Source organism: Heptranchias perlo, unplaced genomic scaffold (assembly GCF_035084215.1).
Source record: "Heptranchias perlo isolate sHepPer1 unplaced genomic scaffold, sHepPer1.hap1 HAP1_SCAFFOLD_50, whole genome shotgun sequence".
Taxonomy (NCBI): domain Eukaryota; kingdom Metazoa; phylum Chordata; class Chondrichthyes; order Hexanchiformes; family Hexanchidae; genus Heptranchias; species Heptranchias perlo.
Genome location: NW_027139516.1, coordinates 69,149 through 84,346, shown reverse-complemented (window position 1 = coordinate 84,346; position 15,198 = coordinate 69,149). Strand labels below are relative to the sequence as shown.

The following is a 15,198-nucleotide window of genomic DNA, read 5'->3' as shown; positions in this document are numbered from 1 at the left end:
CATGTGACTGTGGGACTCATTCTGTATATACAGTCTCAAGTACTGTATGTGGGAGTTGAATTCATCCTATATATGCAGTTACTCATACTGCATGTGATTGTGGGATTCATTCTGTATATACAGTCTCCAGTTCTGTATGTGGGAGTTGAATTCATCCTATATATGCAGTTACTCATACTGCATGTTAGTGTGGGATTCATACTGTACCTGTCAGTCTCTGGCACTGTGTGTGAGTGTGGGATTAACTGTGTGTCTGTCAGTCTCTTGTACTGTATGTGAGTTTGGGATTCGTTCTGCATCTGTGAGAGTTGGAGTCATTCTGTGTCTCTGTGTCTCTGGTACTGTCTCTGAATGTGAGATTCATTCTGTATCTGTACGTAATTATTCTCTCAGATTAAATTATGGTGTTCAATATTGCAGCTTTTATATCTCAATGTTTAAATAGTTTTACTCCTTGTTTAATTGGTAAATATGGACATACTTTCGGATTTGATGCTGGAGGTTTTAACCAGATTATTTGTGCGCTTTTTGGAGTACTATTAAATCTCTATCTCTGTGAGTACTGTTGTGGATGATAATGTATCTTTAAAACTGATAAGGTGACATTTTTGAATTGGTATGTAATGTGTAGATCAGTCTGTAGAAATGGAATTGATACCGTATCTTTCAGTCTAATATTGTATGAGATTTTTGGACTGGTATGTAATGTGTATCTCAGTCTGCACTAATAGAATTGATACTCTATCTTTAAATCTCATTCTACGAGTTCATTCTGAACAGGTATCTAATTTGTCTCTAAGGTTTACTATCTTTCAATATTTCTCAATCTGATACTCTGCCTGAGTTTTGGACTTGTGTGCAATTTGTATCATATGATACACATTTCGAATGGATATTCCATGGATTAAAGTCATGTGTGTGAGAGTTCTGGGCTAGTATTCAATTTGAATCTCGGGGTACATTATTGGGATTCATTCTGTACCTTTGAATCGGGTACCATGTGTGATTTCTATCTGGTATTTAATTCGTAGCTAATGTTGCTCTATTGTGAGATTGACACAGTGCCTTTCACTCTGAGAGTGTGATTTTGGACTGGGATTTTTGTATCTACCTGTCAGCGGGACTGAGTTAGGGGGAAATGGAACATTGTCTGCCTCACCTACTCTGCTTGACTGTTGGATTGAAAATGTGTCTCTGGAAATTGTGATCATTGTGGGACTGACTACTCCTGCTGTCTGAGACAGTGGAACTGATGAGCTGTCTGTGTCTCTGTGCTCTGTGAGTGATAATATACTTACTGTGTGTGAGAAGGAGCTGGCTGTACTGTTCCTTCTGCCTCGGGTGGAGGAAGCATCACATTTATTCTGGATCGTTCAAGGGTTTGCCTGGAGAAAGAAAATGATCTCTTGTTACTCAGGAACAGGTGAGGTCGAAAAGACAGAAGTGATCAGTTTAATATCTCTGTTGATGATCATTTTGAATATCCACAAATGAAATCCAGTGATACAAACAGTGTCAGTGTCTGACTCCACTGCAGTACTGCAGCACTCCGCTTCTGCATACCAGGTGTGTTGGGCTGTTTTACAACAATTTAATAACATCCAGACACGGCCCAACCCCTGCACCGATCCATGAATGGGACGACCCGATGTAGCAGGGACCTTTGTACAGGTCAGGTTTCTAATCTCCTCTCCCATGGGACTAACCGTTCAACGGAAACCAAACAGCCGCTGTTTAAAATGTGTCCTTGACACTTCTCACCTGATGCCTGCAATAGATGCTCTTTGTATAACTCCCCACATCCTTACTGTCCGGCTCTGTTTCCACTCTTCACTATCCAATCACAATAAACAGGGTGAGGCTGGAACTAAACCAGGAACATTCACTCCTGGTTTGGGGAGAGAAAGCAGCAATGATTTTAATAGCAGGTTCTTCCCATTCTCTCTCCCTTCCCCTGGACACACCCTGTACACACACAGTCCGAGAATGACCTCTCCCTTCCCCCCTCTCACTCCGTGTTCCGGGACCAGTTCCTGATCCACTCCACCTCTTACAAACAGCCCCCGGACTCCCCCTGACCTTCCCCCGGACTCAATGCCGATGTCTGAGCCCATCTGCGGACACGGTCCCGAAGCGATGATCTGCTGTAACGAGGCTGCTCTTTGCTCCCTTCCCGCGGGGGGCCGTGATCTCTCCATTCCCGGCTGTTTTAAACCATCTTCTTCCGCTCACTGAGGGAATGGCGCCCACAATTCCCAATCCAAAAATCGATGGAAACTTTCCCCAATTGGAATTTTTCCGAGTCTGAGCAAAGGAAGTGGGTCTGGGGGAAAGGTCAGAGGGAATGGGGTCCACAGGCAGTTCAGGAACAGGCATCAGAATGGGAATCAGATGGGATTCCACCAGTGCCTAACGCTGGAATCCAGACTGACTTTACAATCTCCAACTATTAAACTAGATGTTTCCATCCCTGCTGTTTCTCTCGGGGTCTTTTGATGGTACAGAGCCTTTCAGAGATAAAGTGAGCGGCTGTGAAATCAGCCAATGGATTCTCTTCATTAATGGCCCCTATTATGTGTGACTGAGAGAGGATTTCTCAAACTAATCCTGGAGAAACATGGGAGGAAAGTGGGAGTCGGTGTATTTGCTGGGACCGTGTAGGGTTAATATCAGGCAGCAACAGTCGCAGATTAATTTAACCGGAGTGAAACTGTCGGTCACTGAGAGTAATATCGAAAACCCCCGAGCTGTAAAACTGCAGATAGTACAACAGGCATTAGAGGGTTAAATGTGGCCCATTGTTTCTGTCCCTCTCTGTACTGTCCCTGAGTGTGGGATCAATAGTGTTTCTGACCCTTGTACAATATCAGTGAGAGATGAGATTGCATCTTCTGTCTCTCCAACGCGATCTTTCTGGATAAAACGGCACTTTACCGGTCAGTCTGGAACTAATACTGTTAACGTCTGTCTGTCACTGTGTCTCACCGCTCTCTCTGTCTCTCTCACCGTGTCTGCCTCCCTCTCTCTCTCTCTGGTGCTGTATATGAAGGTGGATACTGCTATTGAGCGTGATTTGGACACAGATAGGAAGTGTAAGATTGATACTGTCTCTCTCTCTCTCTCTCTATTGCTGGACATGAAAGTGGGATACTGTCTGATATAAAATAGAGAGAATGAGATGTCCGGGCCGGGCCTCACTGTAACTGGAGATGTGTTCGGCTCCAGTCCCAGTTCATGGTCATAATCTTTTCACAGATTCAGGGCGAGAGTCTCTGTGAGACGGGAACACTGGCGGAGTAACTCCGCGTCATAACTCAAACCCCAACACGTGAGATTCTCCAAATAAGCTGGAATAAGGTGTTTGTAAAACGCTGAACCCGTCTGGGAGGGGATGTGTGGGGAGATAGAACAAGGAAACAGACTGAAATGGAGGAGCCGAGTTGACTTGTTATTGAATGGACTGTATTGAGGCAGGAATATTAACGATTTCTCATTGTAACGGGGCTTATTTGAAAGCTTCGGGTTTTGGGAATCCTTGAATATGAAGCCCGGGTCTGTCAGGGTCTGTGCGGAGCGCTGAGGTTCGGTTCTATTATCGATAAACGGTTTGAAACTGTCGGATGGAGAGAACTGGAAATGGAGCTGGAAGATCAGAGGCCGCTCTCCGCTCTGTCACTCTGACTGTCTCCTCCCCTCCCGATTTCTCTGTTTAATCTCCATTATGGAACCAAAGCGGGTCGGTAGACTCTAAACACGGTTTACTCGTTAACAGGACGAAAGGCGAGTAATGTTCCTGATCTCCTGGGACCAGGCAATTCACTGTTCTTTGTTTCTGTACAGAGTTACATTTCAGTGATTCCCCAGTGAGTTTGATGCGTTATGTAAATAATCCAACAAAATAGAACAGAAACGGAGCGAAGCGCTGAATTCCACAGATGTAGAAAGGTTAGTCGAGCAGTTCTGGTGATTCTTTACGAGCCCAATATGGCAAGTAGTTTAAATAAATACAAGAAACCTGGTGATGTGTGGGCTGGGGTCTATAAGTCACCGTTTAAAGTACCGGACTGTGGTCACTGCCCCGACTCCAGTCCCATTAATACCTCATCTCGTCCACAACGAGACAAAAGCAGCTCAAAGCCACACTGGTAGCATGATATCAGCGTCTCCCTTCACACAGTAACCAGTCCTTTCACAGATACAGAGGGTGGCTCTGAAAAGAGCCTTTACATCGAGTTACATTGAAATTACAGCACAGAAACAGGCCATTCGGCCCAACTAGTCTATGCCGGCGTTTATGCTGCTCATGAGCCTCCTCCTTCCTTACTTCATCTCACCCTATCGGCATATCCTTCTATTCCTTTCTCCCTCATGTGCTGATCTATCTTCCCCTTAAATGCCTCTCTGTTATTTGCCTCAGCTACTCCTCGTAGTTGTAAGTTCCACATTCCAACCACTCTCTGGGTAAAGCAATTTCTCCTGAATTCCCTATTTGATTTATTAGCGACTATTTTATATTTATTACCTGAAGTTTTGGACTCCCCACAAGTGGAAACATTTTCTCTCCATCTATCAGAACACACCCTGTCATTATCTTCAAAATCTCGATCAGATCAACCCTCAGCCTTCTCTTTTCGAGTGAAACGAGACCCAGTCTGTGCAGCCTTTCCTGATAAGAATATCCTCTAATTTCTGGTATCATCCTTGTGAATCTTGTTTGCACCTTCTCCAGTGCCCCGGTGTCTATAATATGGAGACGAGACCTGTTCGCAGTATTCCAAGTCTGGTCTAAACAAGGTTCTGTACAAGTTTAACATAACTTCTTTGCTTTTCAACTCTATCCCTCCAGAAATGAATCCCAGTGTTTGATTTGTCTTTTTATGACCTGATTAACGTGGGTCGCTACTTTTAGTAATTTGTGTATCTGTCCCGCTAGATCCCTTTGCTCCTCTATCCCGTTTAGGCTCTTATTATCCAAGCAGTGTGTGACCTCCTGATTCTTCATTCTGCAAGTTTGTTAATGTCCTCTTGCATTTTGATGCATTCTTCCTTTGTATTAACTTAATCCCCCAATTTGGTGTCGTCCACAAATTTTGGAATTGTCCTTCCGATTCCCGAATCCAAATCGTTGATGTAAATTGTGAAGAACAGTGGTCCCATCAAATGGAACTCCACTTCCCACCTTTTGCCAGTCTGAGTAGCGACCGTTAACCTCTATTCTCGGCTTTCAGTTTTGTAGCCAACTTACTATCCATTCTGCCACCTGACCTGACTCCACTTGCTCTGAACTTAGCCATGAGTCTACAATGTGGTACATTACAGAAGGCCTTCGGAAAATCCAAATATATCACATCTACTGCATTAAACTTGTCTGCACTTTCTGTTCCTTCTTCAAAGATTTCAATAAGGTTGGTCCTGTCCTTTGGGTTATCAGATTAAGCCTTGGCCGGTTTACTTGCTCTTGGAGCTCACAATGCTGGTTTTCTTCGGCATCAGCACGGCCTGGATATCAGACAACACCATGAGCGATGGTCACACGTCCCAGCAGCTTGTTGAGCTCCTCGTCGTTGCGGATGGCCAGCTGCAGGTGTCTGGGGATGATGCGGGTCTTCTTGTTTGTCCAGGGCCGCGTTGCCGGGCAGCTCGAGGATTTCAGCCGTCAGATACTCGATGCACAGCAGCCAGATAGACCGGGGCTCCGGCACCCACACGTTCAGCATAGTTCCCCTTTCGCAGGAGCATGTGAACACGGGTAACAGGGAACTGCAGTCCGCCCCGGGAGGAGCGAGACTTGGCCTTGGACAGAGCTTTACCGCCGGTTTTTCCTCTTCCAGACATTTCCACAATCTCACAAACACTTTCACAAAGAATGAAGAAATCCTCCCGCACTCGCCCTTATTATACCTTCTGGAGGAGTACAGTGGGGGCAGTTGTGATGGGTCTCTCTCAGAGTGTTTACACTGCCCGCTCACCCTCACTGATATTCTATCTTTGAACTGCTGTAATATTGTCCGTTAGTAATATTGCTGCTCCTCCTCCTTTCCCTATTTCCCTGTCCTTTCTCAAGATCTTATAGACTTGAATATTAAGCTGCCATTCCTGTCCAGTTGGTAGTCAGGTCTCTGTAATGATTTAATGGAATTATTTAACTTTACTCAATGTCTGATGTGAGCTGTGGTAAAATGTATTTCCAGCTGGTCAAGTATTGCAGGGATCGACTGTCTCTTCAGTCCGATATCAGGTGAAGAATTACTGGCTGGTGTGGAATTTCCATTGATTGGGGGTTGGCGAAATCGACTGGGCGGAAACAGGAACTGCAACAGAGCGAGAAAGGATCCGTCAGAAACCAGTGAAAATGAAGAACAAAATCCAACAGCCTGCAGTGTCTGGTCAGGGTCTGATGTTTGGGAACTATTTTATTATCGGTTATTTTCAGCGATGGTGGTATAGTGGTGAGCATAGCTGCCTTCCAAGCAGTTGACCCGGGTTCGATTCCCGGTCATCGCAGTTAAGTGTTCTTAAGAGTTCCTGATGGAAATAAACTAATAAGTTTACAGCCGAATTTGATGCAGTTCAGTTGGATATTGTTTCCAAAAAGTAATCGCGTGTAATTATAGTAAAATATTTTCAACCTTCATTTGTTTTGCCTCTGGAAGGAAAAGAGGAAAAACATGCTGGAAATACTGAGATACCAAGGGTCTAATGAGAGTGAGGAAAGGAAATGATATGTTAGCCTTTATTGTCAGGGTGTTGGAATATAAGAGTAAGGAGGACTTGCTGCAATTGTAGTATGAGGAAATATTGTGTAAAACTGGCCAATATTCGGTGGAGTTTAGAAGAATGAGAGGAGATCGCATTGAAATGTATAAAATTCTTAGACGGCTTGACAGGGCAGATGCTGAGAGTCTGATTCCCCTGACTGGAGAGTCAAGAACTCGAGCTCATCGTCTCAAGATAAGGGGTCGGCCATTTAGGACCGACATGAGGAAACATTTCTTCACTCAAAGGATTGTGAATCTTTGGAATTCTCTGCACCCCAGAGGGCTGTGGATGCTCAGTCGTTGAGTTATATTCAAAGCTGAGATCGATAGATTTTAAGAGAGCAACATGCATTATAAAGAGTTGGACGACCATGCATTATAAACAGTGAGAGCACCATGCATTATAAAAGTGAGAGCACCATGGATTGTTATCAGTGAGAGCACCATGCATTTAAAAAAGTGAGAGCACCATGCATGACAAACAGTGAGAGCAGCATTGATTATGAACAGTGAGACCAATATGCATTTTAAACAGTTAGAGCACCGTGCATTATAAACAGTGAGAGCACCGTGCATTATAAACAGTGAGAGCAACATGCATTATAAACAGTGAGAGCACCATGCATTATAAACAGTGAGAGCACCATGCATTATAACCAGTGAGAGCACCATGCATTATAATCAGTGAGAGCAGCATTGATTATGAACAGTGAGACCAATATGCATTATAAACAGTGAGAGCACCATGCATTATAAACAGTAAGAGCACCGTGCATTATAAACAGTGAGAGCACCATGCACTATAAACAGTGAGAGAACCATGCATTGCAAACAGTGAGAGCAGCATTGATTATGAACAGTGAGACCACGATGCATTTAAAACAGTGAGAGCACCGTGCATTATAAGCAGAGAGAGCACCATGCATTGTAAACAGTGAGAGCACCATGCATTTTAAACAGTGAGAGCACCACGCATGATAAACAGTGAGAGCACCGTGCACGATAAACAGTGAGAGCACCGTGCACGATAAACAGTGAGAGCACCATGCATTATATACAGTGAGTGCACCATGCATTACAAGCAGTGAGAGCACTATGCACATTAAACAGTGAGAGCACCATGCATTATAAACTGTCAGAACACCATGCATTATAAACAGTAGGAGCACAATGCATTATAAACAGTGAGAGCACCATGCATTATAAACAGTGAGAGCACTGTGCATTATAAGCAGTGAGAGCACAAAGCATTATAAACAGTGAGAGCACAATGCATTGAATGCAGTGAGAGCAACATGCATGATAAACAGTGAGAGCAACGTGTATTATAAACAGTGAGAGCACCATGCATTATAAACAATGAGAGCAACGTGCATTATAAACAGTGAGAGCACCATGCACATTAAACAGTGAGAGCACCATGCATTATAAACTGTCAGAACACCATGCATTATAAACAGTAGGAGCACAATGCATTATAAACAGTGAGAGCACCATGCATTATAAACAGTGAGAGCACTGTGCATTATAAGCAGTGAGAGCACAAAGCATTATAAACAGTGAGAGCACAATGCATTGAATGCAGTGAGAGCAACATGCATGATAAACAGTGAGAGCAACGTGTATTATAAACAGTGAGAGCACCATGCATTATAAACAATGAGAGCAACGTGCATTATAAACAGTGAGAGCACCATGCATTATAAACAGTGAGAGCACCATGCATTATAAACAGTGAGAGCAACATGCATTATAAACAGTGAGAGCACCATGCATTATAACCAGTGAGAGCACCATGCATTATAATCAGTGAGAGCAGCATTGATTATGAACCGTGAGACCAATATGCATTATAAACAGTGAGAGCACCATGCCTTATAAACAGTAAGAGCACCATGCATTATAAACAGTGAGAGAACCATGCATTATACACAGAGAGATACCAAGCATTATATACAGTGAGAGCACGATGCATTATAAACAGTGAAAGCACCATGCATGATAAACAGTGAGCGCACCATGCATTATAAACAGTGAGAGCACGATGCATTATATACAGTGAGTGCACCATGCATTACAAGCAGTGAGAGCACTATGCACATTAAACAGTGAGAGCACCATGCATTATAAACTGTCAGAACACCATGCATTATAAACAGTAGGAGCACAATGCATTATAAACAGTGAGAGCACCATGCATTATAAACATTGAGAGCACCATGCATTTTAAGCAGTGAGATCAACATGCATGATAAACAGTGAGAGCACAATGCATTGAATGCAGTGAGAGCAACATGCATGATAAACAGTGAGAGCAACGTGTATTATAAACAGTGAGAGCACCATGCATTATAAACAGTGAGAGCAACGTGCATTATAAACAGTGAGAGCACCATGCATTATAAACAGTGAGAGCACCATGCATTATATACAGTGAGTGCACCATGCCTTATAAGCAGTGAGAGCACTATGCACATTTAACAGTGAGAGCACCATGCATTATAAACAGTGAGATACCAAGCATTATAGACAGTGAGAGCACGATGCATTATAAACAGTGAGAGGACCATGCATTTCAACCAGTGAGAGCACCATGCATTATAAACAGTGAGAGCGCCATGCATTATAAACAGTGAGAGCGCCATGCATTATAAACAGTGAGAGCGCCATGCATTATAAACAGTGAGAGCGCCATGCATTATAAGCAGTGAGAGCACCATGCATTTTAAACAGTGAGAGCACCATGCATTACAAACAGTGAGAGGAGCATTGATTATGAACAGTGAGACCAATATGCATTATAAACAGTGAGAGCACCTTGCATTAGAAACAGTGGGAGCACCATGCATTATAAAGAGTGAGAGCAACATGCATTATAAACATTGAGAGCACCATGCATTGTAAGCAGTGAGAACACCATGCATTTAAAACAGTGTGAGCACCATGCATTATAAAGAGTGAGAGCCCCATGCATTTTAAACAGTGAGAGCACCGTGCATTTTAAACAGTGAGAGCACCGTGCATTATAAACAGTGAGAGCACCGTGCATTTTAAACAGTGAGAGCACCTTGTATTTTAAACTGTGAGTGCACCTTGTATTTTAAACTGTGAGTGCACCTTGTATTTTGAACTGAGAGCACCGTGCATTTTAAACAGTGCACCTTGTATTTTAAACTGTGAGAGCACCATGCATTATAAATTGTGAGAGCACCATGCATTAAAAACAGTGAGAGCACCATGCATTGTAAACAGTGAGATACCAAGCATTATATACAGTGAGAGCACCATGCATTTTAAACAATGAGAGCACACTGCATGACAAACTGTGGGAGCACCATGCTTTATAAGCAGTGAGAGCACCATGCATTATAAACCGTGAGAGCACCATGCATTTAAAAAAGTGAGAGCACCGTGCATTTTAAACAGAGAGAGCACCATGCATTATGGGCAGAGAGAGCACCATGCATTTTAAACAGTGAGAGCACCATGCATTTTAAACAGTGAGAGCACCGTGCATTATAAACAGTGAGAGCACCGTGCATTTAAAACAGTGAGAGCACCGTGCATTTTAAACAGTGAGAGCACCTTGTATTTTAAACAGTGAGAGCAACGTGCATTTTTATCAGTAAGTGCACCGTGCATTTTAAACAGTGAGAGCACCGTGCATTTTAAACAGTGAGAGCACCATGCATTATGAACAGTGAGAGCACCGTGCATTTAAAACAGTGAGAGCACCGAGCATTTTAAACAGCAATTGCACCTTGTATTTTGAACAGTGAGAGCACCGTGCATTTTAAACAGTGAGAGCACCGTGCATTTTAAACAGTGAGAGCACCGTGCATTTTAAACAATGAGAGCACCGTGCATTTTAAACAGTGAGAGCACCGTGCATTATAAACATTGAGTGCACTGTACATTTTAAACAGTGAGAGCACCTTGTATTTTAAACCGTGAGTGCACCTTGTATTTTAAACTGTGAGAGCACCGTGCATTTTAAACAGTGAGAGCACCTTGTATTTTAAACAGTGAGAGCACCGTGCATTTTAAACAGTGAGTGCACCTTGTATTTTAAACTGGAGAGCACCATGCATTTTAAACTGTGAGAGCACCGTGCATTTTTAACAGTGAGAGCACCGTGCATTTTAAACAATGAGAGCACCGTGCATTTTAAACAATGAGAGCACCGTGCATTATAAACATTGAGTGCACCGTGCATTTTAAACAGTGAGAGCACCTTGTATTTTAAACTGTGAGAGCACCTTCTATTTTAAACTGTGAGAGCACCTTGTATTTTAAACAGTGAGAGCACCGTGCATTTTAAACAAGGAGAGCACCGTGCATTTTAAACAATGAGAGCACCGTGCATTTTAAACAGTGAGAGCACCGTGCATTTTAAACAGTGAGAGCACCGTTCATTATAAACATTGAGTGCACCGTGCATTTTAAACAGTGAGAGCACCTTGTATTTTAAACTGTGAGTGCACCTTGTATTTTAAACTGTGAGTGCACCTTGTATTTTAAACAGTGAGAGCACCGTGCATTTTAAACAGTGAGAGCAACGTGCATTTTTATCAGTAAGTGCACCGTGCATTTTAAACAGTGAGAGCACCTTGTATTTTAAACAGTGAGAGCACCTTGTATTTTAAACTGTGAGTGCACCGTGCATTTTAAACTGTGAGTGCGCCTTGTGTTTTAAACTGTGAGAGCACCGTGCATTTTAAACTGTCAGAGCACCGTGCATTATAAACAGTGAGAGCGCCGTGCATTATAAACAGTGAGAGCGCCGTGCATTTTAAACAATGAGAGCACCTTGTATTTTAAACAATGAGAGCACCTTGTATTTTAAACAGCAATTGCACCTTGTATTTTGATCAGTGAGAGCACCGTGCATTTTAAACAGTGAGAGCACCATGCATTGTAAACAATGAGAGCACCTTGTATTTTAAACTGAGAGCACCGTGCATTATAAACAGTGAGAGCAACGTGCATTTTTTTCAGTAAGTGCACCGTGCATTTTAAACAGTGAGAGCACCGTTCATTATAAACATTGAGTGCACCGTGCATTTTAAACAGTGAGAGCACCTTGTATTTTAAACAGTGAGTGCACCTTGTATTTTAAACAGTGAGAGCACCTTGTATTTTAAACAGTGAGTGCACCGTGCATTATAAAGTTGCAACAATGTCCAGAGCAGGTGTGTGTGAAGCCCAGGGAGAGAAGAGAAAACACACCCAGGGGGAGGGTTGGACCCTGCAGCAAACACTGAGCAGCTCAGACAGGCAGTGCGGAACCGGTTGGAGGCATTCAGAGGAAAGGCAGGGGAGAAACAAGCTGCAGACTTGGATTCGGGCGAGATTCTGTGCAACTGGGGGAGTGTGAGGGAGAGAGTGAGAGGGAGGGAGAGAGAGAGGAGGGATAGGGGGAGAGAGCACCTTGTATTTTTAACAGTGAGTGCACCTTGTATTTTAAACTGTGAGAGCACCTTGTATTTTAAACAGTGAGAGCACCGTGCATTTTAAACTGTGAGAGCACCGTGCATTTTAAACAGTGAGAGCACCTTGTATTTTAAACAGTGAGAGCACCTTGTATTTTAAACTGTGAGAGCACCTTGTATTTTAAACAGTGAGAGCACCGTGCATTTTAAACAGTGAGAGCACCTTGTATTTTAAACAGTGAGAGCACCTTGTATTTTAAACAGTGAGAGCACCTTGTATTTTAAACTGTGAGAGCACCGTGCATTTTAAACTGTGAGAGCACCGTGCATTTTAAACAGTGAGAGCACCTTGTATTTTAAACAGTGAGAGCACCTTGTATTTTAAACAGTGAGAGCACCATGCATTTTAAACAGTGAGAGCACCGTGCATTTTAAACAGTGAGAGCACCGTGCATTTTAAACAGTGAGAGCACCGTGCATTTTAAACAGTGAGAGCACCTTGTATTTTAAACAGTGAGAGCACCGTGCATTTTAAACTGTGAGAGCACCGTGCATTTTAAACAGTGAGAGCACCGTGCATCTTACATTACATTCTGCACATTACAAGGTTGGGTGGACCCAGTAAATATGTTATATTACATTCTCTATATTACAAGGTGAGGTGGACTCAGTCTATATCTTATATTACATTCTGGACAATACAAGGTGAGGTAGAGGTCGAGATTGAACAGGGAGGGGCGAGCTTCTAATTCAAACAGGAGAAAACAGTTGAAGGAAAAGCTGTTGACCTTTCGCTGACAGCAACTACCAGAATTAAAGTTGCAACAATGTCCAGAGCAGGTGTGGGCGAGGCCCAGGGACAGAAGAGAAAACACACCCAGGGGGAGGGTTGGACCCTGCAGCAAACACTGAGCAGCTCAGACAGGCAGTGCGGCACCGGTTAGAGGCATTCAGAGGAAAGGCAGGGGAGAAACAAGCTGCAGACTTGGATTAGGGAGAGATTCTGTGCAACTGGGGGAGTGTGAGAGAGGGAGAGGGAGATGGGTAGAGAGAGGGAGAGGGAGGGAGAGAGAGAGGGAGAGTGGGAGAGAGTGAGAGAATGAGAGGGAGAGGGAGGGAGAGGGAGAGTGGGAGGGAGGGAGAGTGAGAGAGAGTGAGAGAGGGAGTGGGAGAGAGAGAGAGGGGGGAGAAAAAGAGAGAGTGAGAGAGGGAGTGGGAGGGAGGGAGTTCTGGCCTCTTGCTGTGCCTTTTTAATCCCTTGCTTTTGTATTTTAATCAATTCCCTCTCTCTCCCCTCAGGAATCTTTTTGATGAAATGCTGCAAGGAGATGATCCAGAAAGAGACATTTTGTGAGGAGGAGGAGGAGTGGGAGAAATCCTGGGCCAAACATCGTTCTCTCCGCTGGGGACGGACTGACTGAGACCTTCACCACAGCCTGGACCCGATGGGGAGCACGTGAGTAATGTCTGGGTTACTCTGGGGTCACTGGGTGCACACTGGAATCACTGGGATATTCTGGGGACACTGGGGGGGTCACTGGGACATTCAGGGGACACTTGGGGTGGTCACTGGGACATTCAGGGGACACTGGGGGGGGGGTCACTGGGACATTGTTGTGGTAGTTCTTATTGTTGTGGTGGTGGTCTGAACATCAAGACCGCCACTCTGGCATCACTCTGGCATGAATGGTTGCAAGCTGGGAACCCTGGCTGCACCCTGGCATCATTGTGGGTTGACTGCGGGATCACTGGGGACACTCTGTTTGCTACTCATTAAATATCTGGTGTTCTCAGTCCATATCTTATATTACATTCTGGACAATACACAGTGGGGTGGACTCAGTGCATATCTTATTTTACATTCTGCACATTACACAGTGGGTTGGACTCAGTCCATATCTTATATTACATTCTGCACATCACACAGTGGGGTGGACTCAGTCCATATCTTATATTACATTCTGTACAATACACAGTGCGGTGGACTCAGTCCATATCTTATATTACATTCTGTACAATACACAGTGGGTTGGACTCAGTCCATATCTTATATTACATTCTGTACAATACACAGTGCGGTGGACTCAGTCCATATCTTATATTACATTCTGTACAATACACAGTGGGTTGGACTCAGTCCATATCTTATATTACATTCTGTACAATACACAGTGGGTTGGACTCAGTCCATATCTTACATTACATTCTGCACATCACACAGTGGGTTGGACTCAGTCCATATCTTATATTACATTCTGTACAATACACAGTGCGGTGGACTCAGCCCATATCTTATATTACATTCTGTACAATACACAGTGGGTTGGACTCAGTCCATATCTCATATTACATTCTGCACATTACACAGTGGGTTGGACTCAGTCCATATCTTATATTACATTCTGTACAATACACAGTGGGTTGGACTCAGTCCATATCTTATATTACATTCTGCACATTACACAGTGGGTTGGACTCAGTCCATATCTTATATTACATTCTGCACATTACACAGTGGGTTGGACTCAGTCCATATCTTATATTACATTCTGTACAATACACAGTGGGTTGGACTCAGTCCATATCTTATATTACATTCTGCACATTACACAGTGGGTTGGACTCAGTCCATATCTTATATTACATTCTGCACATTGCACAGTGGGTTGGACTCAGTCCATATCTTATATTACATTCTGGACAATACACAGTGGGTTGGACTCAGTCCATATCTTATATTACATTCTGCACATTACACAGTGGGTTGGACTCAGTCCATATCTTATATTACATTCTGTATAATACAAGGTGGACTCAGTCCATATCTTATATTGAATTCTGCACAATACACAGTGGGGTGGACTCAGTCCATATCTTATATTACATTCTGCACATTACACAGTGGGTTGGACTCAGTCCACATCTTATATTACATTCTGGACAATACACAGTGGGTTGGACTCAGCCCATATCTTATATTACATTCTGGACAATACAAGATGGGTTGT

General features: G+C 43.5%; 1 non-coding gene across 1 annotated transcript; it reads left to right on the top strand.

Moving 5' to 3' along the window:
- The first annotated feature begins 6,432 nt into the window (after positions 1-6,432).
- On the top strand, positions 6,433-6,504 carry trnag-ucc (transfer RNA glycine (anticodon UCC)). The gene has a single exon. It is a non-coding gene; the product is annotated as a tRNA-Gly (tRNA).
- Positions 6,505-15,198: the final 8,694 nt, after the last annotated feature.